General features: G+C 34.9%; 1 protein-coding gene across 3 annotated transcripts in view; it reads right to left on the bottom strand.

The window, feature by feature from the left end:
* LOC106478070 (alpha-1A adrenergic receptor-like) overlaps nucleotides 1-8,591 on the bottom strand; it is a 29,158-nt gene extending 20,567 nt beyond the window's left edge. For 2 of the 3 annotated variants that reach the window (XM_022381595.1, XM_022381597.1), the window contains exon 1: nucleotides 8,513-8,591. The gene's annotated coding sequence lies outside the window, so the exon portion shown is untranslated. The remainder of the gene's footprint in view (nucleotides 1-8,512) is intronic. The other variant, XM_022381596.1, reaches the window with a different exon arrangement.
* Between the last annotated feature and the right edge of the window lie 1,331 nt (nucleotides 8,592-9,922).

Here is a 9,922-nt window from a genome sequence, read left to right as displayed (position 1 = left end):
GAACCCGCGACCCTCAGATTGTGAGTCGAGCGCCTTATCCACCTGGCCATGCCGGGCACATGGAAGAGTGTGGCAGAGTGATTAGCATGTCGGGCTTCGGAGCGAAAAGCCCAAGGTTTAAGATGTGATGTTGCTTAACACACTTATAAGAGTGACAGCAAAGCCTGTCATTTGATTTTAAAAAAACGGATAAACCCCTTTTGGCGACTGACGTATCTGCTGAATGTGAATATTGGATTCATTATGTTCAGGTCATAAGACTTAAGGTTTAAAAATATAGAACAGATATGATTTAAAGTAAGTTACATGAATTATAAACCCAACAAATCACCCAAGGAACATTTTTACTATTTAAACAATTGCTCTGACTTCATCATTTGGTATTGTTGGTTACGCATTGAACGTACTTAATTCGTAAAAGTTGGTATTTTACGCATGAACATTTACTGTGGTAAATAATAAGACACAGAACAATTCTCTAATAAAGTAAATTTACGAGAAGAACAATTTCTTTTGAGAACAATTTCCGCAGGTAGAATTTTTTCTAAAGGAGGCAAAACATTTGAAATTTTCGAATTATATTAGGTATGTAAGATATGTTTATTTGTACGTACAAAGCTATACAATGTACTATTTGTGTTGTGCCCACCACAGTCGTCGAAACCCGGTTTTTAGCGTTACAAGTTAACAGACGTACCGCTATGCCATTGGAGGATGTGAAATATACGCCACTAAACTTCTTTAAACGGCCCGGCATGGCCAGGTGGTTAGGGCGCTCGACTCGCAATCTGAGGGTCGCGGGTTCGAATCCCCGTCACACCAAACATGCTCGCCCTTTCAGCCGTGGGGGCGTTATAATGTGACGGTCAATCCCATTGGCGATGGGTGGTGATGACTAGCTGCCTTCTCTCTAGTCTTACACTGCTAAATTAGGGACGGCTAGCGCAGATAGCCCTCGTGTAGCTTTGCGCGAAATTCAAAACAAACAAACTTCTTTAAACAACAATCGTGCAAGTACTAGCAAAATGTTTCCATCTGAACTAGGGTGATTTTTTAAAAAAAAAATTAAGATCTTTTAATTTTTTATTTACCCAAACTCTTCGAGGGACGATACCCCTCCCCCTCCATAGCCACGTTACGGTTAAGAACTAATGAAGTTTAACTTTGTTGTCTTATTGATTTTTGTCAAGGGCAAAAACCGTATATTCACGATGCCGAGATAACAAGTTTATTTTGGGTATAAGTAATCCGAAAAGAATGAAGAAGTGAAAACAATCACACATTTTATTTACTTACTTTTTGATCGTGCAAAACTAATTGGAAAAATTGGGTGTGAAAATTTAGGTGTTAAAGCAATCCTAAAGGTAAAATCATGCTACAACTTGGGATTATTCCTATTTTGTCGCCATCATACTTGTTCTTAAAGTCTAAAGGAAATTATCAATTATTGGTTTCATCAATAGAATACATGGCCATCACAGTAGCGTGTGTTTCACGGTTAGTTTCACTATAAAGAGATCTTATATGAATAATACATGTAAGTGAAACTATGGTGACCTACTTCGTTCTGTGTAAAAAGTCTATAAATACCACATCTGCGACGTACGTGGAGTAACGTTCGATATCTTTTCGGACCTATCTCACAAGATTAATCAGTTATTTAGTCCAATGCGGAAGAGACGTAAAAACCTCATAAATGCTGTTAAATTCGTTTCTTGAAAAGGTCTTGGGTTCATAAAAGAAGCTTGCTTTGAAAACCACTTTGTACATTTTAGCGAGTTTATTAATGCGTCGCGTATCGAAAATGGTTCATGCTATACAGCGATGGATTTTGTGGATGCTAAGATTGCTATAACATGATCTTTAACGTTTCGATTACAAGTCTTCTTCAGTAGTGTTTTACAAGGGATGGATTTTGTGGATGCTAAGATTGCTATAACATGATCTTTAACGTTTCGACTACAAGTCTTCTTCAGTAGTGTTTTACAAGGGATGGATTTTGTGGATGCTAAGATTGCTATAACATGATCTTTAACGTTTCGACTACAAGTCTTCTTCAGTAGTGTTTTACAAGGGTACATATACAATCTTCACGGAATAGGTTCCTGGTCGCTGCTCCCTGATTCGTTCATTATCGTCGTCTGTCGATCACCACCACCACTCAGATGGATTTAATCTTTTCTTTACTATAGGTTCCCACTTGAGAGGTTAATATGACGTAACAATTTGTATTGGAACTAATTAAAACGCTTAGTCAGTAAAAATGATTGATTACCTTTCTGAAAATGATTAGGCCAAATTGAACAGAACTTAGGAACTCTCCAATCAATAATGAGGAGTGTACACTAAACTACCTAAGCTATCAGAGTTTGAGGTACTCCAGATTTATTTGTCACATCAGTGGATCCTAAGGTCAACGACTAGCAATACTTCAAAGGCTACTATTAACTGCCTGCGAAGCATCCATATGTGCCCGAGCATGTTACTCTTAATGAAATGTTTATACTTTCCTACACGAATTATCAGAGGTTGTGATTTAGCTAACTTACTGGTATATAAGCTCCTACTTTGTTTACATGTGAACATGCGTTGAGCTCTAATTATCCAAACAACTCCTGTCACACAAGCTCCTATCTTTGTTTGCTTTGTTTCTGCTTTTATGATAACTCCTCCATCCCATCTATCCATAATCTCTTTTAATTGGGGGCAATATTAATTTCTGCACAATGATATTTCTAATAAATCTCTTTATATATATAATTTAAAGCGAAACAGCAGAGGTTTCAGTAACCAACAACATCGTTGAACGAGCATCACAGAATTACAAAAATTGATACAGAAAAGTGGTAGATTCCGAATGGCGACAAAGAAATAATGTTGTTTTTAATTATGTGTTTCTTGATCAGGTAAAGTTTTAAACCCAGTTGTAATGATGAGAGGGAGTCGCTGTTTTGTTTTGCTCATTTTAAGAAAGTAATTTCTTATATATATATACATATATATTGTATCTTCCGCGAATTATATCCAAAGCTAACACGAATTTATACGATGCATCCCGCATTTTAAACTTCTAGCCAGAGGTAGATCAACAACACCCGCTGTTTACACGTCTATTTAAAGCCGAATAGCGGGACTGACTGTCGTGGTTATAACGCCCCCTTCCCCCGCAGCTTATCACGGCACGAATTTTAAGCCTTCAGATCGGCAGCCCGGTGCATTATCCACTAGGCCTATTTTCACCGAATAATTTTGAAAATACTAATAATTTGAATCTTGTATTAACCAAGCAAACTTTTGTGTCCAAAAGGTGTTGCTTTTTTGGATTTCGGTAAGAGAAAGAAAGATAATATTAACACTTTTTGGACCAGCGATCACCTTTCAGATTTCTAGTGCAAACTTGCATATCAAATTTCAAAATTTAAATAAAAATAATAATTCTAACTGTTGTTTTGCAAAATATATTTTAGAATTAATATTTTTCATTTGGTATCGTTTACTTAATGTAATTCGCAAAGAAAATTTAAAAAAAATCAAACTTACACGTCTGGTCAACTCAGGGGGGGGGGGTCTTGCTTGTAAATTATACACTTATAATTATTTTAGTTTTTTCATTTCCATCTCAAAGCATTGGTCTATATTTGCTAAGAAACTATTATCCCTTGAGAACTATATTCTCAAGTTTTGTTTTTCACGTGATTTCCTCTTCTTTCTCTAAATTTTACACAGCCTCTGTGTTCTCACCCTTTTATGACCTCACAGCAGGTGATCGAACAACTGCTATTGAAATCCAGCTTTCAAAATAGCTACGTGGAAAGTTTAATTACCATTGGATAGAGCAGATTATAAACTATTTACGTCAGTATAGGGTGAATAAAGTTGTATGAAAGTAATTTATGACTTCGTGGGAAATTGAAATTCCAGAGAATAACAACGGAATGTAGTGGAAAGTTTAGTTGTTGTATTTTTAGGGTAGAGCTACACAATGGGCTATGTATGCTTCTGTCCACCGCAAGGAATCGAACCCTAGATTTTAGCATTGTACGTCCAACGGGGGAAAGAGAAGTTTAGAAGACTAAGGAACAAACCACATTTTTTAAAATTGTTTAATAGTTTCTTTAGAGTTCCTTTGGTTCCTGAAAATGTTTTCGTGTTAAATTATAATTATTTGAGTTATGGTAACTTTCTTCTACGACAAAACATCAAGTAAGTCATATTATGGTTAGAGAGTACAGTAGAGGCGGCAAAATATTACCGCGACTCAAATACTTATTTATTTGATATTATTAGTAAGCTTATCGTATTCACATAACTCAAATAAATAATAAAATTTGTAATTTATTGAAACAAAGTATATTTCTGAAATATAAATTTATTTCGACCATGCATTTTTGTTAATAAAAATATTTTTACGTAACCTCACCTGACACCATTTTGAAACGTAAGGTCTTGAGTCACCGAATCGGCCAAATAGAGTTTCGAAAGAAATTACTTAATGAAATTCAATCAAGTTGAAATTCTCTGAATGTATAAGATTAAGCTTATTGATTGGCCCGACATGACCTGGTGGTTAGGGCGCTAGTCTCACAATCTGCAGGTCGCGGGTTCGAATTCCATCACCGAACATGCTCGCCCCTTTCAGCCATGAGGGCGTTATAATTTCTGTTCAATTATACTATTCGTTAGTAAAATATTAGCCCAAGATTTCTCGTTAGGTGGTGTTGACTAGCTGCTGTCCCTCTAATCTGTAACTTCTAAATTAGGGACGGCTAGCATAGATAGCTCTCGAGTAGTTTTGCCCGAAATTTAACAAACAAACTTACTGATCAGCATTATAAACAAGTTGAAATTCTAAAACGAAAGAAAGTGTTTCTAAAGTGCATGTTTAAAAAAAAAAACTTCTCAGAACAATATCTTGGAAATTATTTTATATCAAAATGGTAGAAAATTAAATCAAATATGTTTTTTAAGCAAAACTAGATAATATTTAGTCAATTTGTCCTCAGTTTTTTTCTTTGTGAAAAGAAAACACTCAATGAATATTAGTGACATTTCTCTGATTTTTAAGACAGTAGCCTAAAATATAATTTTCCCCTCACAATCATTAACATTAACCGTTATTTAGAAACTGTGATCGGAAATGGTTGATTTAACAAATGACTAACCAATGAAAGTAAAATAAGACAGTTTCATTTTTAATGTATTTGATCTTATTTGATACTTCATTTTCTCAGACAAGAGTTACAAGTTGAACGGTAGAAGAGAACCTCAAAAGTAGTGTATTATAAGGTTGAGGGCCAGGTGGTTAGGGCGCTCGACTCGTAATCTGAGGGTCGCGGGTTCGAATCCCCGTCACACCAGACATGCTCGCCCTTTTAGCCGTGGGGGCGTTATGATGTGACGGTCAATCCCACTATTCGTTGGTAAAAGAGTAGCCCAAGAGTTAGCAGTGGGTGGTGATGACTAGCTGCCTTCTCTCTTGTCTTACACTGATAAATTAGGGACGGCTAGCGCAGATAGCCCTCGTGTAGTTTTGCGCGAAATTCAAAAACAAAAACAAACAAACAAGGTTGAGCACGTTATATTAAAACATTTTCAGTATGCAAATCAGCAAGTCATGTGAAAAGTATGGCTAATATACAGTCGCGGTAAAACTGCATATGTCAGAACTACATTTTAACACTAATTTAATTGACAGTTATAATTATAATTGTTATAATGTTATAATTGTTGTTTGCATTTATAGTATGCACAGTTAAAATGATGCCAACGAAAATTTTGACAGGTTTTTCAGACGCAAAAAAAAAACAAAGCAAAAAAGAAAAAGAAACAGCAAAATATTTATAGACTCAGATCACTTCAAGCACTACAAATGGCATGATATTGGTTTTTCAACATGCCAGGTCAGAACCTCCAGGTATTCGAGTACAGCTGACCCTAATTTTGAGCTATTGACCAAAGGAAAGATAGCCAGTAAACAGTACCCGCCTCCAGAAGGATATTGTACGACTCCAAAAATCGAGTAATGGGATTGACTGTCACGTTCTTAATGCACCCACAGCTGAAAATGCGAATCGTGTTTAATTGATGGTTGCGCGAGCTTTGGACCTTCAAATTCACAGCACATCATGATAACTAGCCTGGCTCTTTTTAATAGCATTTTCTGAATTATGATTTTTGGTTATTTGTTTTACTTCGTTTAATCATATTTCTTCATATTATTTTTTACAGGTTTTTTATGAGACTGATTTTTATGGTCGATTTTTAACTCTTTCTAGTTTCCCAAACTTCCGTTTTTTTTTTGTTTTTTTTATCTATTCCCCCGGTGGGACAGCGGTAAGCTTATGGACTTGCAACAATAAAATACAGAGTTCGACTCTCTACAGTGGACACAGCAGATATCTTAATGTGTCTTTGCTCTAAAATAAATAAACTTTTCGTGTACTTGATAGTAACTGAATAATTATTATTAGTTGTCTTTCTCACCTGGTTATGAAATTCACACTAGAAAATATGTTTTTAAAATAAAATGTGAAAAAGTAGAACTTTTATGTGAAATAATTTATAGAAAACCCAGTCAACCAGTGGCAAAAATTGTTCGGATGATAAAAAAATTTCGTAGATGTGTATGGTTAATTAGAAAACTAATAGACTAGTGGATATAGCCAAATAAATGCCACCATATATACTGCGATAGAAAAATGCTAGGGAACTAAGTATAGTTTGTTTGTTTTTATAATTTCGCGCAAAGCTACACTAGGGCTATCTGCGCTAGCCATCCCTAATTTAGCAGTGTAAAACCAGAGGAAAGGCAGCTAGTCATCACCACCCACCGCCAACTCTTTGGCTACTCTTTTACCAACAAATAGTGGGATTGACCGTCACATTATAACGCCCCCACAGCTGAAAGGGCGAGCATGTTTGGTGTGACAGGGATTCGAACCCGCGACCCTCAGATTGCGAGTCGAGTGCCTTAACCACCTGGCCATGAACTAAGTATTGAAAGCCTTGACCTATATTTAATAGCTAAGCTTCTATAACCTAAAATTGGTCCATTTTTCATTGGAAACAATAGTACTATTTTGCACGTGACTAAATCGTAAGAATATTTCAGTAATATTGTATTTGGGTCACCAGATGACACTAAAGATTAAGTTTTTTTTAATTAGCTATTTTTTTGTAAGTTTATTCTATAAACCCATTTGTGCAAGTCAAGAAATACTTGAATGTATGACAAAATAGAGTAAAAAATAAACTCGAATAATATAAAAAGTACTTTTCATCAACGCGTTTGATGTGCCTTGAAACGCCAAACGAACGTTTCGTTGAGCCTACAGACGCAAAACTCGGTAGATGTATGCACTTTTAAACGATCGTAAAGAGTGCTTGGTATATTTATGTGTGTATGGGTAGAAAGGTAATCAATTTTAGAATTTTATTTGAATTTAGCATTTTAACTGAAGCGTTATTTTCAACCTTCTCAGTGAGTGATTTTTTTTCTTTTTTTGTGTACGAAAGCGGTAGGATAAAATTGGTTTAGTTTGTTGTACTTCTAACGTGAAATAATTAATTGTTGATATATATATCGCAGGTTTTTACCTTCACACATGAAACATCGACTGTGAACGCTGTGCTGATAATACTGCAGGAAACACTTCAAAGCGTGCCGCATTACTTCTGAGGAAATCTATGTGAAAAACTGAATTATCAGTCACACATGCAAATTATGCGTTTATGCAGTTAAGCCTTTCCTAACAAAAAGGAAATAGGGCATTTTTAAACTTGACTCTTTACTTTAAGCTTTACTTAAATAATGAGATTTTTGTGAAAAATATTATTTTAAGAACATTAAGTGAAGTTCACATGCGTTCGGAAACGCGTCCTTTGTTTACTTTGAACGCGCACACACACACAAAAAATCATAAAAAGACTTATGATTGTTTACTTGTTTGTTTGAAAGCAAAGTCACATTAGTCTATCTGCTGTGTCCTCTGTGAGGAATCGAGCCCCGGACTGTAGCGTTGTAAGTGCGTAAATTTGCTGCTGCCCACCGTGGGACTTATTTTATGAGAGAAAGAAGCAATCTAAGAAAATCTGCGTCATAAATTTCCAGAATTACAGAAGTAGTCATAAATAATATTCTTTACTCGCAGGAATAATAGAAACGATACTAGTATATGCAGTTCGAAAGTTTGTATTAATTAATGGGTGAAGCGATATCACATAATACTTTTTAATAGTATTAGTAAGTCCTGTATACTTAGAACCCTAAACCAACAGTCTAAAATACGGCAAGTAAGTCTATTTTAATATACATTTTTATGGTATGAAAATTTACGTTGCTTCTAAGGTAACACAGTAAAACTCTTACCACTTTATTATGATATTTTTAGAAAAATAAAATAGCTTTTAACTTTCTTCGTTTCTTCAAGTTAGTACTAATACTAGAACAGTTATTGTCAGTTGTGTTTAATATGGAATTAAGTCCTCAAGTGGGTAAAAGTAATAAACTTACTTTCTCGATAGGTGTTAGCGAGACGAGTGGATAGAAGATATCAGCGCATGTTAACAGTATAAACTTCAAGTGACGTCTGTTACACGAACACTAACTGACAGAGTCTGCTTGTGCTAGAAGTACTTATCCAGTAAGGGCCCGTGTGACGACTGTAAAAGAACGCTCAACCTCTGTGGATTTCGACGTTGCGTCACTCTACGAATATGAATATCAGTGGAGCACGTTCAGACAGCCTAATTACACAGCTCGAAACGCATCCTAATGGATCTTGTGGATCTCATTTCTAATCACGAACTGTAGGTTAGGTAATGAACAAGAAATACATATTAATTGATATGCCTTAAGTCTGAACAAGGGTTTACGATTGCGTGTATCAACAAAGTATGCATTTATGTATTTCACGTCGTAGATAAGTATTCCCAAAGCTGCAGCATAACATATCTTAACAATATGGGTGCGTCTTTGGGTTGAAATGGGAGGACATGATGATCAGTGTTTGGCACATGGGTTCGGTAGGAAGATAATTAATCTATAATAATAATATAATAAAAATTATATATAATTTTGATATGCTAATAATCAGTATTATTGAATATAATAGTAACATATCCTTTTAGTAGGACGACAATCGGCAATATACATGTAACAATAATGCATGGTATTAGTAGGACAATGAACAATATCCACATGTATAACAATAACGTATGGTATTAGTAGGACAATGAAAAATACCCACATGTATAACAATAACGTATGGTATTAGTAGGACAATGAAAAATACCCACATGTATAACAATAACGTATGGTATTAGTAGGACAATGAAAAATACCCACATGTATACCAATAACGTATGGTATTAGTAGGACAATGAAAAATACTCACATGTATAACAATAACATATGGTATTAGTAGGACAAAGAAAAATACCCACATGTATACCAATAACGTATGGTATTAGTAGGACAATGAAAAATACCCACATGTATAACAATAACATATGGTATTAGTAGGACAATGAAAAATACCCACATGTATAACAATAACATATGGTATAGGTAGGAAATGACCAATACCCACGTGTGTAACAATAACGTATGATATGTGAAGACGATGTCTAGCCATGTGTGTAATAATAACGTATCATATGAGAATACAATAACACATGGTATTAGTACGATAATCGACACTCGTTTCTATAACATTTATGTATTATTTGAATGGGATGATGAACGATGTTGTTATTTATAATTATAACGTTTAATTTGTTATCGCGTCTACATTATTAACATATAAATGATGATATCATTTTGGGTATGGTGATAATCGATTATCTTTCTTATAACAATAACATATGGTATTAGTAGGACAATGAAAAAATACCCCCATGTATAACAATAACATATGGTATT

Source organism: Limulus polyphemus, unplaced genomic scaffold (assembly GCF_000517525.1).
Source record: "Limulus polyphemus unplaced genomic scaffold, Limulus_polyphemus-2.1.2 Scaffold178, whole genome shotgun sequence".
Classification (NCBI taxonomy): domain Eukaryota; kingdom Metazoa; phylum Arthropoda; class Merostomata; order Xiphosura; family Limulidae; genus Limulus; species Limulus polyphemus.
The sequence above is the reverse complement of the archived record's forward strand: the minus strand, read 5'-3'. Positions and strand labels throughout refer to the sequence as shown.